Source organism: Canis lupus, chromosome 37, assembly GCF_003254725.2.
Source record: "Canis lupus dingo isolate Sandy chromosome 37, ASM325472v2, whole genome shotgun sequence".
In the NCBI taxonomy this organism is placed as follows: Eukaryota; Metazoa; Chordata; class Mammalia; order Carnivora; family Canidae; genus Canis; species Canis lupus.
The window spans coordinates 30,322,381-30,345,744 of NC_064279.1; the positions used below are offsets into that span (position 1 = coordinate 30,322,381).

Genomic DNA, 23,364 nt, shown 5'->3' on the forward strand with positions numbered 1-23,364 from the left:
GAGGAGGAAAAGAGGAAGTGACTTGAGAGTAAAACATTCCTTCCTCAAAGAGGCAGATCCCATGATTTTAATTAGGAAGCCGTGTAGTGTGTTCAGCTGGGCAGTCTGTCAGCACTTGTGGGTCTGGCAGGCTCCGACAACTGGAGCTCAGCTGCTCCATACTCTGGAGAAGCTGACCACTAAGTCCTCACATTAACTGCAGATGGCACTGCAGGGCATGGCGTGGGTTTCCCACCACCATCCCTTCCACTCCCACCAGCGAATGCAGCCAAGCAGGGCTGGCTCCACCCTGTGGAGGGTCTGGATCGCTTGCAGGCTTAATCATTCTCTGTCCCCTCATCGTTGGACTCATGCAGCAGGAAAGTGCTCAGGTCAACACCTGTTGTCTCCAGGGGGAAGAGTCTCAGAAACTACAAAGCGCCCCAAACCAATCTCCTGTAGTTTCATATAGAAAAAAAAAAAAAAAAGAAGAAGAAGAAGAAGAAACTACCCTGGACAGAGAAATGTAGACTGAGGTCCTGCCCAATTACCCCCAATGCCGTCCGTTCCCACCTGGAGCCACTGAGACAGGATGCGGACCATGCATAAAGATTCCTCAGCTTTTTCTTTCTCAACCCAATTTCTACATTTTACACGTTTGTTGATAGTCAGCATCAGAAGAATAAAGGGCTTTGGTAGGAGTGTTGTGAAAAGGGTGATAAAACACTACTTCAAATTCGCTACTTATTAAAACTGTAGAAGTTTTCGTGCGGATGAAGGTCAAAAGTGTTGGCTGAATTATACTGTTTGCATTATACTTGCTGGCTTGCCTGTGGATTTAGGCATTCTTGTGCCACCTTTCCAGAGAAAATCAGAAGCTGCCTAGATAAAGGGTTGCTAGAGAAACGGAATGCGGTGACAGGAAGTGTAATCGCCCTCTACAAATCTGTGCTCTTGCAGGCCAAACGACTTTCCTTTGGCGGCATTACGGTGAGGGGTAAGGACGGACACGCGTGGGAACTACAGAATATGAGGCCTTAACACTCCTCTGGGCATAAAAATCTCCGGAGGAATGAGAGGCCAAGGAATCTGCATTTTAATGTTCCAGCTGATTGTGATGCAATCGTCCTCCATCCACAGTTTCAGGAATGCTAGCGGAGTCGAACCGCTGGAGCGCTGGTGTTGAAAGACACAACCACTTCCCACCACATGGCCTCTATGCTGATGTTTCAGGGGATCTGATTTCCATTTGGTATCGTGCAAGCCCCATCACTGCAAAGCCTGGGTTAGCAGTGTTGGCTTGAGTGAGGGAAGAAGGCTAAATATCCGGGATTTGCCAAATTCAGGATGTGTCTATGACATGACATTAGGTGTCAGAGAATTAACAAATATTTCTACCAGTGTCTTCAAAGGGCAGGTATTAATTTTCACACTAAATCATGCATTAGTTCAGGAAAAAGAGAGCCACATGAATTTCAAATTTAGGGTGCACAAAAATCCCCCCTTATCTACTTTTTGTCTCCTCTCAGAATAAAAGTTAGATTTTTTACCTAAGAAAATTTCACACTGTACAGATTTTAAATCTGTAGTTACCAACCCACATATTTCTAAGAATGTTATGCAATTTTAGTCATAAAGCAAAAAGGTATAATAAAGCCTCTTACAAATAACAATAATCTTAGGAACTTAAAAATAAGAATAGACCTCAATGAGAAACACCTATCCTTGACCACATTCCCTAACTCCAAAGCACGTCCCAAGAAATTACTGGAGATGATTTATTAAAATCACCAAGCCAATAGGTGCTGAGAAAAAAAAAATCTGGACGGTGAAGAGTATGATTTGGATTTTAGTGACCACATGGGCTCCCTTTAAAGATTCTTCTAGGAAGATACGACTGTGCTGTTTTCTGCAGAAAGAGCTCACGTCTTGGCTCTGCCTCACATCGGCTGTGTAACCCCCGGCAGGTTACTTGGCCTCCCTGAGCATCAGCCTCCGTATCTACAGTCGTGGAGAGAACAATGTCCACCTACAAGTGTGATTATTAGAAGTCAGTGAGATAAACTATATACTTAGTAAATCTGACATTTTCTCCATGGCAATATGAATATCTAATTGAGAAAGCAAGAAAAGCAAGTAAGGATGAAATAAATAATTTAGAGTCTTCTTTCTAAACAGTTAAGAAAATGTAACAGAGGAGATCACAACGGCCAAGACGAGCCTTTAAGAGAAACTCGGGTTTAAATCCCGACTCGGCCATTGAGTAACCTCGCGGCTGAGGGCATCTACTGAAAGCTTCTAAGCTTTAGGCTCCTCGTTCGTGAAAAGGAGCCCAAGGGAGAGAGACCGTGAGAATTTCCAGGAGAGAAAAAAATATGAGCTACTTAGCATAGGGCCTGGAATAAGGTAAGTCCTTGCTCCACGGTGGTCGTTCTCCACGCCGTTATCTCATTATGATCATTATTATTAACAATGCAGAACGGATCAAGATGCTCGAATGTTCCTCTCCAGACAACCTTATTTGGTTCAAGTCCAGTAAGTTTGCAAAAGGTTAAATGATATGATCTTGGCTTTCTGGCAGAACAACTTTATCAGCCTTAAAAGCAACCTCTAAACTGTTTTCCAGATCACTGGAGGTTGGCCACGTGGTCCTCGGCTTCCAAGTCCTGGAGCGACTGTCATCTGTGCAGGCAGCTGCGGCCAGCCGAGTGGAGACCTCGCGCGCCTCGCGGAGAAGCCAGGCCCCAGCCCTTGAATAAAGAGGTGGGCAAGACGTTCAGCAATGTGGTGCACAACACGGGAAGTGTCTGTGCCCCCGGAAATCCATTCCATTCTGGTAAAATGTGGGCCTTGTAGACCCTTAAAGAGATAAAAATGTATATAGAGTCAACTCAGTTGTTCAGGTGGGTAATAAAAGATGAATTTAGACACGAATTTCATATTAGGTAACAGGTACACAAGTCATAAGCCAAGTCTTTGCTTGCTGTAGAAGCAGGTAGGGATGGGCTCCACCGGTGACTTCCAGAGAGGCCGGGGACGAAGGTGTGACTGCCGTTTGAGCCCGTGCAGTAGTGACCCAAGGTGGGGACAGTGGGTACGCAAGACTCTGCTCCTTTGGATCTTTAGAAAGAAGGTGTGGGGAGAGAAGCCTAACCTTGACCCGTGACTCCCGCCACCTGCTGCCAGAGATCAGCGGCAGCTCTCCTCTGAGTGGCTCTGACTTTCCGGGGAATCTGCACTCAGCCCCGGTTTTAGGGGTTTTCACATGACCGCTAACCCAGGAACCTCTCATTCACTGGAAGACAGTGACATCCATAAAATCTATTTTCTCGTTCTCAGAAAGATCATTTTCTACCCATTTTCTTTGATAAGTATTTCCCACGCGCCTGTGTGAGGCACTTGTGACGTGTCCGCACTGAATGCCCCATAACTAGGCCCATCAGCCCCAAGAGACCTGGAGCCCCTGACGTCTGCCCTGGCAGGTGTCCAGCTACAGGTCCTAAAGATGGCAAATCCGAAGCTGGGCGGATGGGGGCGTGAGGATCTGTCTTGACTGTAAATCGGTGTTCCTCTTCCAGATGTGAAGGAAAGACAGTGATGCAGAGCCTGTGTCCTAGAGGCTGAGGACAGACCCAGTGGCAGGAAGGTACCCACAGGACCCCTGGCGGGAGGTGGGGGATGACAGAGCCTGAAGGAAAGGAGAAACTGCACCTGCTGGGAGCAATCGGGAGAGCTTCCTGGAGGAGGCGCATTCCGGAGGGCTGGACTGGCAGGGGTACAAACAGGCGGGGGCGTCCAGAGCGCTCCTCGTGGAATCTGCGGGAGGGGAGGCTGCGGGGAGCCTGCGGGGAGGCTGCGGGGAGCCTGCGGGGGCCCCGAGTCCCGGCCGGTCCAGTCTGTGGGTGAAGGGGTCTCTGAGAACTGCTTTGGCAAGAGCGGCGGCGGCCGAGCTGTGTCTTCGGGACGCGGATCTGGAGCCGGGACAGGAGCGGCGGCCGAGCGCCCCGGGGGCAGGACCCCCTCGGCCGGGAGAGGCGGGTCTGCACGGTCCGGGCCAGCTTCCCCGCTGCTCCTAAATGGGTTCTCGGGTGGGAGGACGGAAGCCGCAAGCCGGAGAGGGGAGGCCAGGGAGAGCCGGGGAAGGAGGAAGGGGGGTGCGTGGGGGTGCTGGGGGTGCGGGGCGGTGCTGGGGGTGCGGGGCGGTGCTGGGGGTCCGTGGGGGTGCGGGGCGGGGTGCGTTGGGGTGCGGGGCGGGGTGCCTGGGGGTGTGGGGGGTTCGGGGCGGGGTGCGTGGCGGTGCTGGGGGTGCGTGGGGGTGCGGGGCGGGGTGCGTGGGGGTGCTGGGGGTGCGTGGGGGTGCGGGGCGGGGTGCGTGTCGGTGCTTGGGGTCCGTGGGGGTGCGGGGCGGGGTGCTCGGGGTGCGTGGGGGTGCGGGGCGGGGTGCGTGGGGGTGCTGGGGGTGCGTGGGGTGCGGGGCGGGGTGCGTGTCGGTGCTTGGGGTCCGTGGGGGTGCGGGGCGGGGTGCGTGTCGGTGCTGGGGGTGCATGGGGGTGCGGGGCGGGGTCCGTGGGGTGCGGGGCGGGGTGCGTGTCGGTGCTTGGGGTCCGTGGGGGTGCGGGGCGGGGTGCGTGGCGGTGCTGGGGGTGCATGGGGGTGCGGGGCGGGGTCCGTGGGGGTGCGGGGCGGGGTGCGTGTCGGTGCTTGGGGTCCGTGGGGGTGCGGGGCGGGGTGCGTGTCGGTGCTGGGGGTGCGTGGGGGTGCGGGGCGGGGTCCGTGGGGGTGCGGGGCGGGGTGCGTGTCGGTGCTGGGGGTCCGTGGGGGTGCGGGGCGGGGTGCGTGGCGGTGCTGGGGGTGCATGGGGGTGTGGGGCGGGGTGCGTGGGGGTGCTGGGGGTGCGTGGGGAGTCCGGGGGGTGCGTGGGGGTGCGGGGCGGGGTGCGTGGGGGGTGGTATTAGATCCACTGCCCATTAGGACTTGGGAACTTGCAGTGAACATCTCCAACTCGCAAACGCCAGCCCCGGGCGCGCGCAGGGAAGGCCTGAGTCTCGCGCCCCGCGTTCTGCCGCGGTCCGTTCCGGGTTTCGACGATGTGCCCCAGCCCGTGGGATGCCAACGTGGGGGCTGCACAAAGGGACGTGGGACTGCGCCGTACACTTTTTGCAAACTTCTTGCAAGCCTATGATTAGTTCAGAATAAAAGGGTTTTGTGGGGTTTTTTTGTTTTTTATTTTGCAGAAGTGAGCACACGTCGTGCGCCGCCCCAAGGCCGCCCCTGGCCTTGCTGCGTCTGCGGCTGCCCAGGCCCGGCAGCCCAGGGCGACCCGGCGGGGCACTGCCCTGGGGACCTGTCCCAGTCTCAGGGACGTGCCCCTTTAATCTTTGACCTTCCTCAAAACCCTGTACTACCCTAATCTCCCAAAAAGAGTTGTTATTTTTTTCTAGATGTATCAAAGTTCACAAGTTTTCCATTTCAAAGCCTTTCTTATTCTGTGACCTGGTGCAACAAAAGAGCAAAGAAAAAAAAGTTTTCTATTCACATTTTCTTTTAAATTTTCTGCATCTCAGATTTGTTCAAATCATTATACATTATTCTCGAAAAGCTCTACAGGTCCTTATTCTTTCTTGATTCTCTTTTATATCACTGCGATAATTTCAGCCCCCTACTTTGCCACACAAAACCCATTTTTCTGCAAAACTCTTAGTATGCTATAAATTCCTACTTGCCATCTCCTCTATTTTTAAGACTCCCTGATTATATGATGAAACAAGCATATTCATTTAAGATGCTTAGAACAGTCTGTGTCACATTAGTATTTAATAAATTAGAAATGTTTTATTTGCTACCTCCCCTTAATGCCTTTTAGAAGCATGATTTTTTTTTTTTTTTTTAATTAAAGGCAGGCTGCAACCGGCAGCGCCTCATTTGGATGTATCTGGAGTCTTGGAAGCTTGACACCCTACCTTCTCATACAAATGGACCGTGAGAGCTTGCGAGGGACACCCACATAACCAGCCAGATGAGCTGGATCAACCCTGCTGATCAATGTGATGACAGATGTCACAGCCGTCTTGCCCTCACATCCTAGAAGTGTGATTTTTAAAAATTCTTTAGCTTCCAATTTTTATTTTTGATGTTAATAAATATTTTGCTTTATTTTAAATCTAAGGAAAATATGCAAAGATAGAAAATATCAAAACCAGAAAATACCAGAGCAATCTCTCATACTTAAAACTAGTTTTCAGATAAGAGGATTTTTTAAAATTCTCTGATTTTTAGTGCCTACTGCCTCTAAACAAGGTCCCAAAAGATTTGATGTACATCCGTTAGTCTCCAGTCTCTTAGTCTATGGCGAATAATTATTCTAACTTAGAGCAAATTAGCTTAAACAGATAAACAAAAATCTAAGTCATCCCCTCTGAAAACCAGGCCTTCCACTTTTTTTTTTTTTTTTTGGCATTCAAGCCTTGCAGCCTAGAGATTATGTTTACTGTAGAGGTAACAGATTCTCATTTTCTTGGACCATTTTGAAGGATGGGCCACTCCTTGGAAGGGTGAGGTCCTTTCCAAAGTTAACTGGGAGGGAGAGAAGTCTCTCATAACCAAAGCAAGAACTTCGAGCCCACGTGAACTTCAGGGAGGGGATCCTTCTTGGATTCGTCATGTAGATATCACCATGTAGGCAGCAGGTCTTAAGTGAGGGGTGTTAAGGTGGCGCCTCCACATGGAGAGAGACTGGGAAATTGTGCCAATTCTTTGGAGCTGAAGAGGATACATCTATAGTAGTCTTCTCGGGCTGCCATAACATGATTCCACATGTCTTGTGGTGCAAACAATGTTTATTTTCTCACAATTCTGGAGACCAGAAATTTAAGATCATGGTGCCAGCAGATTCAGTTCTGGTGAAAGCTCTCTTCCTAGCTTGTAGATAGTCACCTGGAAGTCCTTCTAATGGGCATGCACTTGGGGTGGGGGGGGGGGAGAGACAGAGACAGAGACAGAGAAAAGGAGGGGGGGAGAGAGGGAGAGAGAGAGAGATGGTTCTCTAGTGTCTCTTCCTATAAGGCCACTAGACATATGGAATCAGGGCCTATCCTTATGACCTCATTTAACCTTAATTACTTCATTAGAGACCTTATCTCCAAATGTAGCCACACTGAGTTAGAGCTTTCAACATCTGAGTCTGAAGTAGGACACACAGTCAGTTTCATAACAACATCCTAGGATGGTGTTTGGAGCAAGTCACCTGGAAGCCACCACTAGACATCATGACAGCTTCGTGATCATGCCCAAGTAAGAAATCCTCCTTCTTTGCAGTCCCTCAGGGCTCTAAGTTCTTGTTCTGTTGTGAGAGGCACATAGGGGCAGGATCTGAAAGTTACTCTTTAAAAAACATGCTGCATTTAACCTTTATCTGTAAAGCCTCTGGATTTATTTCTCTTCTGCTCTCCCTTGGCATATGTAACGTCTGCTCTGAGTTCCCCTTGTCTGCATTCAGATAAACCAAGGGAAGGGGACTGTGGCTGCACTTGGGCTAGAGATCCGGGCCATGGAGCACTGACTTCCCAGAGTTACCACATACAGTCATCACTGGGGGTGACAACTAGGAGCCCAAGTGAGCCCCAGCTGGAGCCTCTCTTCTCAGGTCAAATTCTGAAGGTTCAGAGATTATTAATTTAATAAATTAGGAAGTGTTTTCCATAATCCTTCACTTCTTTTTCTACTGTTATTTCTCCATTATTTCCCTTGGTCTTAGAATCTCAAAATGTGAGCTTTTTTGGAGATACAGTCTTTACAGAGGTAGTTAAGTACAACTGAGTTCATGTAAGTGGGCTCCAATCCAATATGACTCTAATCCAATATGACTGGTGTCCTTATAAAAAGGGGAAATTTGGATACAGAGACACACACACACAGGGAAGATGACGTAAAGGTGTGCACCTAGGGTGGCACCATGTGAAGACTGGCTTATGGTACCTGAATCCAAGGAATTACCAGAAGCTGGGCAAAAGCATGAAGCAGATCCCTCCCTAGCACCAGAGAACATAGTCCAAGGCCAACAACGCCTTGACCTCAGACTTCTAGCCTGCAGAACTGTCAGACAATACATTTCTGTTGTCTAAGCCAGCGGCTTGTGGAACTCTGTTACAACAGCTCCAGAAATACTTCGGTGAAACAGGTTGAGGCTGGTTCTCATTGGCATTAGATTATACAGACCTTATTTGTTCGTTGCATTATTAGCCACTGATCATCTGGGACATTTATGGTTGATTGAAGAGTTCATCTTCAAAAGAAGAAAGACTGAACAGGGCCAGATGGGCATTTCAAGAGAACTGCTTTGAAAATATCAATTGCAAGGTAGTGAGGGAGAGTCTAGAGACAAAATTTTAAAGATGACAAAAATGATAGGAATGGAGACTAAGTCAGGGTTGCCAGGATTTAGAGAGGGAGAGAAGGGAGTGACTATAAAGAGGTCTAGGGAGTTCCCTGGTGGTGGCAGAGCAGTCCTGTGTCTTGATGGCTCTGGTGGTTGTACAAATCTGTACGTGGAATCAAATGTAATAGAACCATGCACACACTTGCCCAAAAAATAATAAATGCACTCAAATGCTGGTGAAATCCAACTAACATCTACAATCTAGTGAGTAGCATTGTTCTAACATCAATTTCCTGGAGTTACTTAAGTTGTTGGTTACCATTGGAGGAAGCTGGCTGGTGGATACACAGGTCCTCTCTGTCACATTTTTGCAATTTTTATGTGACTCTGTAATAATTTCAAAATAATACATGTTTTACCAAAAAGAGAACTTGGCTGGGAGACAGGGGAGAGAGATTTTCTTTCTTTCAATTTCTACTACATACGTGGCTTCAGCCTGTGACCTCAGTGGCCCCAGTTTAACCAGCTGTTAAATTATTATCACAGGATGGGAATATTTGTATAATCCCAACCAGTTTTGAAGGACAGACTTCAAGGGCAGAGAGAGCAAAATATTGGGCATGTATCTTGGAACTTGTTAGAATTTCAGATCTTCATACAATATCGATTTAACCCTCTCTAGTAATTTCTGCTGTAGCTTGAACCCTGTGAAATAGTTGAAAATAATATAAAAAATGGAGCTCTCATGGAGCTGACACGGATGCACTCCAAAGTGACATCGTGTTTAATCAGCTGGCAGCTGGCAGTGGCTGCAATTATCAAGTGCAGATTATCTCTGATCCAGTACTGGCATTATTTTTAATTTTTAAAAAATGAAATAATTGATTCTGATAAGTGGTTCCAGACTTAGTCATTAGTATCTTTTAGATTTATCCCTGGTGTTTCTTTAGAGATCTGAGATCTAGTGCCCCTCAGTACAATTTTCAGGCAATATTCATATATTCCGTTTTCAAGATTTATTTTTAAAATGATGGTACTTAGGATACTTGGTAACTGAATAAACAAGGTAGAGAACAGGATTATGGATGGTCACATTTCTGTATGAAATATAAGTGCGTGGGTACATGCACATTGCATTTATTTTAATATATGCATGGAAAGAATCTTAGAGAACAGACTCCATGCTGCTAACTGTGTTTATCTCTGAAGAACCGATATTGCAGGAGACTCATTTTCTGAGGAATATGTTTCTATAGTATTTAATCAATAAGGATTAAATTGTATTTGATGCCCCTTCCCAATCATACTGGCCAACAATATGCATATATTGATCCCATTCCTACATCACTACACGTGCGCATGCACACACACACACACAGAATATATATTAGCACATCACTAACCCTGCAATAATGATGCACAGGGCAGTCTAGATTATAAGGGAAATCATGGGCATTTTACCTCTGACATTTTAATCCAGCCTAACCTAGCCATACAGCTCAAGGCTGCTGGTCCTGTTCCTAATACTTTGACCTCTTTGTCTGCCTCAGTACCTTTGGGATCGTCACACTGACCTCCAGCTCTCCTCTAGTCCTAGGAACTTGGTGTTGACAAGTAGTTTGTTGTGTTCAAACTGTAGCTTGTTTTATTCCTATGGCACAGAGATCCTTTGGGAATTCTTTCCCGGGGCACCATTCTTGCCAATCCCTGAGCCCTTCTGTTCTGCTAGCAATGGCCAGGGCGAAAGATGCCTAGCAGCATGGATAAGTTGTGAGGAAAAAGAGGGAGCTAAGTGTCGCACAGCCTGGCAAACACGCAGAGAGACGGAAGATGCTTGTTTTGGGTAAAGCATAACCGCAGCACCGTGACATCATTTACGTGAAGAAATTAAGGACATTATGAAAGAACAGAAGGTCACTGCCTGATGTGGCTTTTGTGCTTTTGTGTTTTTAAGTCTGAGAATTAAAGGGAGACCTGGAGCTCTCCATGAGGTGAGGAAAGCTAAAGACGACAAACACAATGTGTCACCAAGCTCTCAAAGAGCAGAAATGTGGAAAAGGAGCAGGTGGGAGGGGAGGGACCTCCTGAGAAAGGGCCTCAGAGTAGCAGGCAAGCCTTCAAGGACTGTTGTCATGCTGAGAAGTTGGCCTTTTGGGGTCACCGACCCAGGACAGAGTATGAACTTACTGACAGCCTGAGTTCCCTTCTACTGAACCCCACTCCCCAGCCTGCATATAGAATTGAGTCAAAAGTTAAGACGTAGTCATGAAGAAAAGCCACAGGCCTTACCGTCTCTGGGAGAAGCTGGAGATGACAGCAACTAAGTACCAGCAATATTGTGGTGAGGGGACCCCAGCTCTGAAACGTTCATGAATCATATACTTGAACTCTTGATGAGAACCACTGCCCTGTCCCCCAGGAAACACGTCTATGCAGACTCACACAGATGTTTGCTAGTCTCAGGGATTTCAAGAACCCTGTTTAAGAACATTCAAATCAGTAAATTTCCTGGGAAAAGGTTAAAACTCAGTGGAAAAATAGAAAGTGGAATTTAGAATATGTAAGAAAAATACCGGGGGTGGGGGGAAAGAGAGGAAAATTAATAACAAAATAGAAGCCAAGATTAATAGGCTTAGCATAATAGCAAAAGCTCTTTGGACCAGAATTTGAACAGAAAAGTCATTTAGTAAAGCTGAATTTTTCTTCAAAGGAACAATAGAAAGACCCCATGGGTCAGTGATGGGAATGGGAAGCTATCTTCTATGAAACAAACAGGAATGAGAAGCCTGGTAGCCTATGCGAACACTTACATAATTTAAAATGACAAAAAGAAACTTGGTCAGCTTACCCAAGAGAACACAAGGGAGATTGTGGGTAATTGAGCTAAAATCAGAAAAAATAAAAGCTGGAAATGAGATGCAAATTGTAAGACACAAACAAAGAACTGTGCAAAGTTCTTTAAATACAGAAGGCATGAGAGACTGTTACAAGGATGTAGGCTTTTCAAATTGCTTTTTAATAAATGCCAATTTAAAAAATCTCTTAACAAAACTTAAAACTGTACAGGAATTGGGTTTGCAGAGTTCCTAGCCATCAATAATAACAAAATGGTGAAAAAAAAAAAAAAACAGTAATAGGCATGACACAAACCCTAAGCATAAAACTTTGTTCTCTTAGTTTTGTTGACTGTATCCTTTGCTGTGCAGAAGCTTCTTATCTTGATGAAGTCCCAATAGTTCACTTTTGCTTTTGTTTCTCTTGCCTTCGTGGATGTATCTTGCAAGAAGTTGCTGTGGCCGAGTTCAAAAAGGGTGTTCCTGTGTTCTCCTCTAGGATTTTGATGGAATCTTGTCTCACATTGAGATCTTTCATCCATTTTGAGTTTATCTTTGTGTCTGGTGAAAGAGAGTGGTCTAGTTTCATTCTTCTGCATGTGGATGTCCAATTTTTCCAGCACCATTTATTGAAGAGACTGTCCTTTTTCCAGTAGGTAGTCTTTCCTGCTCTGTCGAATATGAGTTGACCATAGAGTTGAGGGTCCACTTCTGGATTCTCTATTCTGTTCCATTGATCTATGTGTCTGTTTTTGTGCCAGTAACACACTGTCTTGATGACCACAGCTTTGTAGTACAACCTGAAATCTGGCATTGTGGTGCCCCCAGATATGGTTTTCTTTTTCAATATTTCCCTGGCTATTCGGGGTCTTTTCTGATTCCACACAAGTCTTAAGATGATTTGTTCCAACTCTCTGAAGAAAGTCCATGGTATTTTGATAGGGATTGCATTAAACATGTACATTGCCCTGGGTAACATTGACATTTTCATGATATTATTTCTTCCAATCCATGAGCATGGAATATTTTTCCATCTCTTTGTGTCTTCCTCAATTTCTTTCAGAAGCATTCTGTAGTTTTTAGGGTATAGACCCTTTACATTTTTGGTGAGGTTTATTCCTAGGTATCTTATGCTATTGGGTGCAATTGTAAATGGGATTGACTCCTTAATTTCTCTTTCTTCAGTCTCATTGTTCGTGTAGAGAAATGCCACTGACTTCTGGGCATTGATTTTGTATCCTGCCGCACTGCTGAACTGCTGTATGAGTTCTAGCAATTTTGGGGTAGAGTCTTTTGGGTTTTCTATGTACAGTATAATGTCCTCTGTGAAGAGGGAGAGTTTGACTTCTTCTTTGCCAATTTGAATGTCTTTTATTTCTTTTTGCTGCCTGATTGCTGAGGCGAGCACTTCTATACTATGTTGAATAGCACTGGCGAGAGTGGACATCCCTGTATTGTTCCTGATCTTAGGGGAAAGGCCCCCAGTGCTTCCCCATTGAGAATTATATTTGCTGTGGGCTTTTTGTAGACGGCTTTTAAGATGCTGAGGAATGTTCCCTCTATCCCTACACTCTGAAGAGTTTTGATCAGGAATGGATGCTGTATTTTGTCAAATGCTTTCTCTGCATCTATTGAGAGGATCATATGGTTCTTGTTTTTTCTCTTGCTGATATGATCAATCACATTGATTGTGTTACGAGTGTTGAACCAGCTTTGCATCCCGGGGATAAATCCCACTTGGGCATGGTGAAAGACAACCTAGAGAATGGGAGAAGATATTTGCAAATGACCTCTCAGATAAAGGGCTAGTATCCAAGATCTATAAAGAACTTATTAAACTCAACACCCAAGAAACAAACAATCCAATCATGAAATGGGCAAAAGACATGAAGGGAAATCTCACAGAGGAAGACACAGACATGGCCAACATGCACATGAGACAATGCTCCGCATTACTGACCATCAGGGAAATACAAATCAAAACCACAATGAGATCCCGCCTCACACCAGTGAGAATGGGGAAAATTAACAAGACGGAAAACAACAAATGTTGGAGAGGATGTGGAGAAAGGGGAGCCCTCCTGCACTGTTGGTGGGAATGTGAACTGCTGCGGCCACTCTGGAAAACTGTGTGGAGGTTCCTCAAGAAGTTAAAAATCGATCTGCCCTGACCCAGCAATTGCCCTGCTGGGGATTTACCCCAAAGATACAGATGCAGTGAAACGCCGGGACACCTGCACCCCGATGTTTCTAGCAGCAATGTCTACAATAGCCAAACTGTGGAAGGAGCCTTGGTGTCCATCGACAGATGAATGGATAAAGAAGCTGTGGTCTATGTATACAGTGGGATATTCCTCAGTCATTAGAAATGACAAATATCCACCATTCGCTTTGACGTGGAGGCAACTGGAGGGTATTATGCTGAGTGAAGTAAGTCAGTCGGAGAAGGACAAACATATGGTCTCATTCATTTGGGGAATACAAAAATTAGTGAAAGAGAATAAAGAGCAAAGGAGAGAAAATGAGTAAAAATATCAGTGAGGGTGACAAAACATGAGAGACTCCTAACTCTGGGAAACGAACAAGGGGTAGTGGAAAGGGAGGTGGGCGGGGGGTTGGGGTGACTGGGTGATGGACACTGAGGGGGGCACTTGGGATGAACACTGGGTGTTATGCTATATGTTGGCAAATTGAACTCCAATAAAAAATTTAAAAAAAACTTTATTCTCACTCATTGGTTCATTCCATCAACGACCAATTATCAGAGCATTTTAATGGACATCTGAAATTAATAAATCCACATAAAGCACTCATTAGTTATTGGCTATTAGCATTGTTATCGATGTTTCTGCTTGCCAAGCATGCATTTCTCCTGTTGTGGTACATGAGTCCCTTTTCTCCCTTTGGAAATCATTCTCAGTCCATGTGGATGGGATGCGGCTGATCTCTGCTGCTAGTTTCTGGAAGATCCCCTACTAAGAGACTAAGGCACCCAAGGTAGCACATTCCTCAGCCATGATGGTGAACTCACGGATGGACCTATGACCCATGCAGACCAATGAAAATCTTCCTTGAGATATTTGCTGATACATCCTCTAAGGGACAGGGTTCTGAAGGTCAGATAAGCCTGGACCACCCAGGGCCACCACAGTCCCTACAAAGGCAGAACCTGTCTAAGAATAAAAGAAAAAAATCACCCAAAGAACAAAGTTTGAGTCCAGGAACACAGCTAGGATGAAATCACCCACTTCTATCTCCAGCTTTTTCAGTTACATGACCCAGAGATTCCTTTTTCTTGCATGAATTGGTATGAATTGCATTTCCATAGCTCACAAACCAGAGTCCTAGCCTGAAGAGCTTGCTATGTGCATACGTGCTGGGGAAGTATCAAGGTCTAAGGCAGATGAGGACTCTGTCCTATGCAGCCCAGAGTCCACCAAGGCAGTCTGCAATGAATGACTCATTACAGTGTATTAGGAGTCATTAGAGAGGAGCTCAGGAGTTCAGGGCTCAAGTTTACTAACAGGTACATCTCACCTGGTCTTCGAGACGAAGGAAGACTTCCTCAGTGAAGAGACACTAAGTCTGAGACATGAAGGAGCGAAAGGAGTTCCTCTGGTTGAAACAGTCAAGGATACACATTACATGGAAATGAAAGCATCTACAGATTTTTTAAAATGTGAGATATATTAATTTCTGTAACAATAAGAAATTCTATATAAAGGAGACAGTGAAAGAAATATAGACATGTTCATGAACATACAATGTCAAAGATTATTCCTGTAATGAGCCTCTGGGGACCTGACACTGTCCAGGCAGTTTAAATGGCAGATCGGCATTCTACTGAGGAGGTGACACTTTAGGTGTCCTAAGAACTAAAAATTATGTTAGTGGCCTTAGAAAAGTCATGTAAGCTTTTAGGCATTAATTTTTTAAACTCTAAGAGCTCTTGCACTAATTAAATCCCATGATGCGTCTCCAAGTCTAGCTTACCACAGCTTAAATTGGACATACTGAGGTATCATTCAGATACTGACCAAGGGCTCACTTTCTCCAGTCCCTACTTCACGAGGGCCTTTTCACTGCATATCCTTTAACTGTAGGACTGTAACTTATCTAGAGGTCTTGACTTTTAAAGAAAGTTAGAAGCTCAAGTCCAGGTTTCACATTATAGAACGTAGAATGCTGGCTTTTGAAAATCAAACAGCCCTCCCAGAGCTATTCACAGAAATGTGTCTGGATTGAGAAATGATAGGAAATTAAGTACGTGAGGTACAAGTATAAAATAATGTGTCTGGCTTCAAAACAAACATACCAGGTAGGATGGGGTCGTCCAAAGAAGTCCTGTGGGACATGACACCTCATCGCAGACACTCAGCTATACACAAGGTATTTTTGGAAACCACCTTTTTTGAGTTGCCTTTAGAGGCATTGCTTGTTCTTTTAACTACCATGATAGTGATTCAATGTGTCTTTCGGACGACTTTTTTTTTTAAAGATTTTATTTATTTATTCATGAGAGACACAGAGAGAGGCAGAGACAGAGGCAGAGGGAGAAGCAGGCTCCATGCAGGAAGCCTGATGCGGAACTCCATCCCAGAACTCGGGATCACACCCTGGGCTGAAGGCAGATGCTCAACCCCTGATCCACCCAGATGCCCCCTTTGGATGACTTTTGAAAACAATGTAAAGGTACTTGGCTCCAAGTTAGATGAATAAAGTGGATAATCAAGCTGTAGAATTCCACTTTGACGTGAAACATGAAGCAGTGAGTTCGTCCCCCCAAACTGACTCTAGGGTGATTCCCTCTAAGATCTAAAAAGAGCAAAGTTTTGAATGATGGCCTCTTTTGAGAGTGTGTCTCCCACTAGGATGACTCCTCAAGAAACATTCCGTGTCTACTGACACATAGAACATTTCCCAATCCCCTGTTACACAAAGTTGAAGACATGTAAAATTAAGGTTGGGGACGCCTCTGATAATTCTGCGAATTCGTCATTCCAAAATATTTCAGAGCCTGCAACATGAGCCATGCCCTGTACACAACAAGCATCTAAAGAATAAGCACTATTGCTAACTTCAAAACAAGGCAAAAGCAAATGAGACCTAGAGCTCACCCCTAGTTTACATTCCTCTCACGGGACCCCTCACAGAGAGTGTCTGGCAATAGACAGTGACAACAGCCTGAAAATTCAAGACTAGAGTGATGGGACTTTCAAGAAATTAAACTTAATTTCTGAACAACATTGTGAAAAATAAATAGAATCCAACCAACTATATTATATATATAATACTATATTATATTATCAGAGACAAGAAAAGTTTCGTAAATTGTATTTGGAGTAACATCTTTAAGTAAATCCACAACTTCATATTACCTCTAAACGTCAAACCAAAGTACTGTAAGTACTTGAGAAATCTAGACTATGGTCTTTCCTGCATGTTTTCCTCTTTGTCAATGTAAATCATTGTAAAAATTCAAAGAAAATTACTTGTTAATTTTTCTAACTCTAATAAAAAAATCATGTATTTTAGGGGTGCCTGTGTGGCTTGGTCAATCAAGCCTCAGTCTCTTGATTTCAGCTCAGGTCATGATCTCAGGATTGTGAGATTGATCCCCACCTCAGGCTCTGCGCTCAGTGCAGAATTCGCTTGAGATTCTCTCCCTCTTCCCTTCCTCCCACTTGCATGTGCTCCCACATTCTTTCTCTAAATAAATAAATAAATAAATAAATAAATAAATAAATAAAATCTTTTAAATAATGATCTATTTTAGTATTCTAGCTTTCCCACTTTACTGAGAAATACTCAAAAGGGCAGTGGGAACAAAAATTTCCTCAATAATTTTAAATGCTTAAGATGCTTGAGGAAAAAGATGGATAATTTACATTACTCTTTTTTTTCTGAATCTATGTGTATACAGAGGTAAATTTTTTTAAATACTAAAAAATGAGAGAAGACCAAAGAACAGTGGGATGGTCATCTTTTACCAATAGCATACCCAATAAAACATTACACATTTACTCTGGCAACCATCTTTAATTTCCACTTGAGAGAACTTAAATGCCCTCAAATAGAATTTACTTCAGGTCAGAAGCCATCTAGAAGCATTTCTCTAAATTTAACCTTAGTTACTCATATTGAAGCCAACATTACTCTTAAAGCAAATACAGTAAGCACCGATACATGATTTTTCCCCCTAAGACAAAGGAAAGCACACTTTACTTCATCCATTTAATAAAATAACCTGACTCAAAATTGTGACTGCATCAGCAGATCCATCTGCCCAATTCTCTGTTAAAAGATTAGGGATATGTCATTTCAGGGTGTAAATTCTGCAAGAGAGCTTGTACTGCTCTGCTCATATGGAATTGATTTGAGCCAAAAGTGATTTTACAAGACCAACATTTTCATGTTTTCCAGGTCAGCACAATCCCACAGAGTAGAGTGGTCCCAGAGGCATGGACCAACATCTCCAAGAACCTAAATACGGCCCCTGGGAAATGGGTCTCTTTCAGTTGACATGGTCAGCATTTCATCATTCTAGCTCCTTCTCATCCTTAAATTCACATAGAAAAAAATGTATTTCTAGAACACAGATCGAAGCTCTTCTCACCTCACTTGATATTCTTCTACAGTTAAACACTAAAATCATCTTGCACGTTTTCATGATTCACATGTTTTCTCCATCTCTAATCAATTGACAGGTACTAGTTGAGGCTGCTGTGGGGACCTAGGGGACATGGCCTTTGCCTCAGCTGGATTTCAAATTGTTGGGTAGATAGTTGGCATGTGGGAAAGAATAGCAACAGCTGTGGGTGAGTGTTCATTTGTGGGGGTTACACTGTGCGTTTAGGGGGAATTAAGAGACAGGGACCTGCTTGGGAGCTGTACTGTGCCATGAGCAGGGAAAGGGGTATTGGTACAGGGTGACAGATGAATGTCATGCTGGTAACATGGCATGTTCAGGACCCCATGACTGTTGCTTGCTTGCAGAGTGCTGGTTAGGCGAGCTAGCTCACTGCGAAAAGCGTCCATGTCCTTGGCTGTATAAAGAAGATAAGAACATTAGCATCTTCATGGGTAATAATGAGGATTGTTGGAAATGATGCTTAGCTATGACACTACTGAGTAGTCAGGGCTTCAACAAGGCTTTGACTGATGGATAGGATTTTGTTAAATAAAGAGAGAGAAAATTTCACAACAGGGAATGTTATGTGAACAAATTCAGTGGCAGAAATGATGCCGTTTAGGCATAAACACTCCTGAGATTTTCAAGCTTTGTACCAACTTACATGAGGAAGATCTAGGCTCATAAAATGAATATTTCACATATTTAACCAGAGGAAGAATACAGATTCCTGCTCCCATTTCCCTGCAAATTCTGATTCAGTAGGTCTCTGGAGATATCCAGAAATCCGCCTGTTAAAACACATTCATGTATTTTGATCAATTTTGGAGACACACTAAGCCGATGGGTTGATGTCGTGCCCAGTTTTTCTATCACTCTGACACTCTGGCTGTTTCGTGATTCTCTGAAAGTACATTTTAAAAAATTATTATTGAAGTATACTGGATGAAAGTGTATTTTAGCATAATCATTAGATGCTAATTTAAAGAAAGATTAATAACTCATGGCTGTACATTCTAGAGACAGAGTGTGGAGTAGCTAAGAGGGAGCTGGAAAGTACAGAGAGAATCCCGGAATGGTGGGGTGACGGTAGTCGCACACACCCCTGTGTTCTACAGACGAAAAACCTGAGACCCAAAGGAATGAAATGACTTGGAGGAGCTGGACTATCAGAGACCTTGGATGAGAAAAAGCCTGCTCTGTCACTTTGCATAAGCCCTTTAAAGACTCCAGTATTGTGCAGCGTGCAAGTTAGTGGCTGGACAGTAGAAGGCCCGGGACCTGCCGACTTGCTCAAAAGCGGCACTTCAGCAGGTGCAGAGGCAAGGTCCTGAAAGGTACTAAAGAAAACAGTAGTGATTGCCCTTGGATGCCATCAAAGGTGTACGGAAGGTGTCCGTGGACAGACAGGTGGCCGTGTAACGTCGCTGCCAGGCATGGAAATCCGCAACCCCGGTCCGCCGTATGAAAGCAGTGGCATCCCAGCAATCCCTCCCCGCTTCAATTTGGAATCGGACAGACTCTTAGTAAGTGGCGCTAATCACACCTAACTCCAGCCCTCCCAGTGACACAGGACGGGACTTGAGCCATTCTGCACACCTAGATAAAAACAAACTTTCGTAATACTGAGCACTCCATCCCATGCGTCGGGTTTGCCTTGGGCATGTGTAGTTGGTCTGTGATTTTGCCTGGAACATTGACTCACCCAAGTTCAGAATCTGGTGACAGATGTGTGTCTTCACCTCTATCCTAAAATGTAACTTTTCCTCTACTCATTTTTGGTTTATGACTACCCTGAATTGGGATGTTCTATTAACTGCTTAATTCCTAGAATATGTCCAGGCAAGGAGGATACTTACTAGAGTCTCCCAACTGTTGTCATTTTTAAGATAAGGTGACCTCACTAGGCGTGGGTCATGGTCTCACTCATCTTCTAACCTCTGTGGTGCTATGTGTCTTTTTAAATTGCACTCTTCTCTGAAACGTGGACCAGTCGGTGCCAGTCACATCGGCCGGAGACCCCGAGTTATTCCTGATACCTGCCCGTTTCTCACACCGTAGACCCAGCTCATCACCGATTCTCTCCAACATCTACTCCTCTCACCATCTCCGGGGTGGCACTGCTCTAACTGAATTAAACACACTAACACTGAGGGACATTTGTGCACAGCACACCCCTGGGACCTCCTAGATGGCAAAGATCATGCTTAACCAACTGTTAAAGATCAAGATTCTTCCATCTGGGCAGAAATTAATCCTTGGCGAGGAAGTTTTTCTTTGGAAAGCACAAGGACAATGGAATTGCTCTGGAAAGAGGGGACTTTAGGAAAGGGCAGATTTTGAAGGTGAAAGATTTTGGAAGACCTGGAAGAGTGAAAGTGCCCAGGGCCCTGCACACCCCTCCTGTGCCACCTGCGGGGGGCTGGTGACCAACCAGGAGGTCGGGGCTCGCACTGCCTGCAGTCCTCAGCTTCCCATTTGCATTGGCCTCTCCAGCCCTTTCTAGCCCAGTGTCCTCCAACCTGATGTTTATCCCATCCCTTCCTCTCCATCTACAACAAGGAAGAGGAAAGAAAAAAAGGAAAAACAGCAAAGGGAAAAGTATCAAAGAAAAAGATATATCTGTACTGGTTTTTATCAGTGGGGAGAAGAGGTTTAATTCACTCTGTCACCAGCTTTGCTTTCTTCCTTTAGTACCTTTATTGAATACTTAAGCCTCCTTTTCCCACAGACGACAGTCCTCGTGAACCTCTGCTCACTTCAGTGGTTCTCCACCCTGCTGGGCGCTGGATGGGCTGGTAAGCTTTCTGGAAATGCTGATGTCTAATCCAGTGAGTGGGAGGTGGGGAGCGTAAAGCTCTCTCTCTATTTTTTAAAGTATCCTAGAGTCTCACCTCTGTGTAGGGCTGAGAAGCACTGTTTTTGTATGTCAAGGGTCTCTTGTAGCCAAAATGGAGGAAAAGCTGACAAAACAGAAGGAAGTAAATGGAGAAAGCAGCCCTGACATTGGGGGGGAAACAGGAAATGGGAACGAGAAAAGGTAAGAAAGCTTCATTTAGACTCCTTGGGAGATTCGGTCACGTGCAGGGCTCCAGCAGGAGTGAGGCCTGGGGTGGCAAGCCTTGTTTCCACCAGGCAAGGATCCTCTGGGCTGGGGCCTGGCACTGCTGAACCTCAGTCCATTGCTTTTTGACCTAGTGGGTTTTGTAGGGTGAACCAAGTTTGAATCAATGCCAGCTCTGGTGGAGTTGGGGGAAGTAGGTATTGGGAGGCAGGCGGGTCTACATTGGAGCTTGGGTTCATGGACGCCCAGAAAGATCTAGTCCCTCTTGTTCTGCCCTTGGAGCTGGGGTCACAGCCTGACCAGCTGGGTCAGGAAGATCCGAGGACCTGCAGGGTTGTGAGGAGGTGCCTAGGCAGGGAGGCAAATGTGGAAGCAGTCACGCGGAGCGAGGTCCTGTAGGTCTTGGCTCACACCAGCACTGCTGCCTGGACCAGCCTGGACCAGCCTGACCTGGCTGGGTCTCCCCGGCGAGCTCCACTGGGGACGGATGCACTAGAAGAACATCAGCAGGAATATGAAGCAGATGAGCACAAACAGGTAATGTGAAGCAAACCGAAAAGGTCTGCAAAAATGTAACTGCTAATAAGTTAACCAAATATTAGGATATAGTCTGAAGATAAAATGTGATTGATGAGTTCACATTGAAAGATCTTCTTTATAAACAGCATTTAAAATATATAAACATAATAGAAAGCTAAGTGATTTTGATTGAAAGGAAACAAATGTCTTGACTTTCCATTGGCTTCTGTTGAGATGGTTTTCCATTAAAGGTGCTGGCGGCCTCTTCACCCATTCCCATGATCTTCTCCTGGGGCCAACAGGGGACATTTGAGCCCTGATGGCCTGGGGTAAGACCTTCATGGCATAAAATAGAGCAGGTAGGGATGAAAGCTAGGGCTCCCTTCTCATTAGGATAGTACCCAGTCCAGACAGAGCCATGCCCAAGACACCTCAGTTATTTGATGAACTTAGTCTTCTCTTCTCTGCAAAAACGTCAAGCCTGGAGATGACCTTTAGCGTCCAGGAAAGGAAATTTGAGGAGATAGCATCCCCTGCTGGTAGATTTTATTATCACCAGAATTTGAGGTCTGAGCGTCAAAGGAAGGGTGGATGTGAGATGCTCAGCAGATGAAGCGTGGTTAGTGTGAAACCTTCTTGCAAAAGTGTGATTCCTTCCAACAGGTCCCCTGACAGCTCCAGAGCTTCACCTCGCCCTGCTTTCACATTTGGCCTGGTGCCTCGTTCATGTTTAGGCAGTCACCACCTCTTTTCTTTTCTCTAACCCAAGTACCAGGAAGAGTAAAGCCACGGGATGCCTTTGGATGCCAGTCTCCTGCTACCCCTAGCCTTTTGTTCTTTGAAGTAAAGATAAATGCCCTAATTTCTTATCCTTCAGTTGTAGATTATCTTTTTTTCCTCCAAATTCACTTTTCAGAGAATTTCCCTCCTTTCAAAAAAAGAGCTTTTCAACCCACATCGCAGAAATCTGCAGCCTAGCTCTAGAAAAACAAATCCCTTCTTATTCAAGGAGAGGGGAAAAAATCTAAATACAAATACACTGTAGTTCAGTTCTTGACATGCCCCAACACCACATCATGTCTTGGTTGGCCAAATTCTATGGAAAACCTCACCATTGTTTGGTTCATGGCCATGGCCAGCTTCATCCTCAAGACCTCCTCCCCTTTGGTTGACACTCCTTCTCCAGGGTGGGTGTTTCATGATGTCTCTTGGCTGCCTGAGACCCCCAGTGGTGGCTCCCACTCTCTCTTGTTCCTTTTGAGAGCTATCTGTTGTGCTCAGACTTTGTTCCTCCAATATCACTCTCCCTAGACTTAGAAACATTCATCATGGTCCCAATCCCCTTTCTTATGCGATAGAAAAAAACTCACCATAAACAACATCCCAAAGGAAACAACCTGTTCGAAGTCCTCTTTTCTTTCCAGATAAAGTCACCTTCACGTAAGGAAAAGACATTAATAATGTAAATGCAAGTAAAGCAAGACCGTCACGGCACAGATCCTCCCACACGCTCACAGTGCACTTACGGGAGAGCAGCTGGAAGCTTTGGAAAGTTTGCTGGGTAGGTCAGCATCTCCAGAATGGTGTCCAAAGTCTCTTCCAGTATCGGGTATTTGCTGTTGTGAGTGGCCATGGGTCTCTGAACTTGTTCAGTTCTTCTTCTCTAAATAAAATAAAATAATAACAGTAATAATAGGTCCATGCATTTAGTATGGTTTAATTGCATCCATTTATAGAATATAATTCTTTTAAGTTTGTAATTTTCTCTTTTCTAAAAATACAGCAAATCAAAGGAACTGCGAATTACAGCATTTTGCCAGGATGCCAAGAAATCAGTAGCAACAGAGACTTATTGACCACATTCTGTGATTCTTGATCTGTTAATCAACTGAGACATGGCTTTACTCTTTAAAAGAGGCAGGGAGAGAAATACCTCAATTTCTAGCTATGTTCCATCTCTGTG

The 23,364-nt window shown here is 45.0% G+C and overlaps 1 long non-coding RNA gene across 3 annotated transcripts; it reads left to right on the forward strand.

The window, feature by feature from the left end:
• Positions 1–879: 879 nt before the first annotated feature.
• Positions 880–23,080, forward strand: LOC112656520 (uncharacterized). 3 transcript variants are annotated; one of them, XR_007408890.1, is made up of 6 exons: positions 976–1,396; positions 2,606–2,742; positions 3,558–3,625; positions 20,550–20,616; positions 20,753–20,858; positions 22,826–23,080. It is a non-coding gene; the product is annotated as an uncharacterized LOC112656520 (long non-coding RNA). The 3 variants fall into 3 exon arrangements; XR_003134370.3 differs by lacking the exons at positions 976–1,396; positions 20,550–20,616; positions 20,753–20,858; positions 22,826–23,080 and adding exons at positions 880–969; positions 5,876–6,139; XR_003134369.3 differs by lacking the exons at positions 20,550–20,616; positions 20,753–20,858; positions 22,826–23,080 and adding an exon at positions 5,876–6,139.
• The last annotated feature ends 284 nt before the right edge of the window (positions 23,081–23,364 follow it).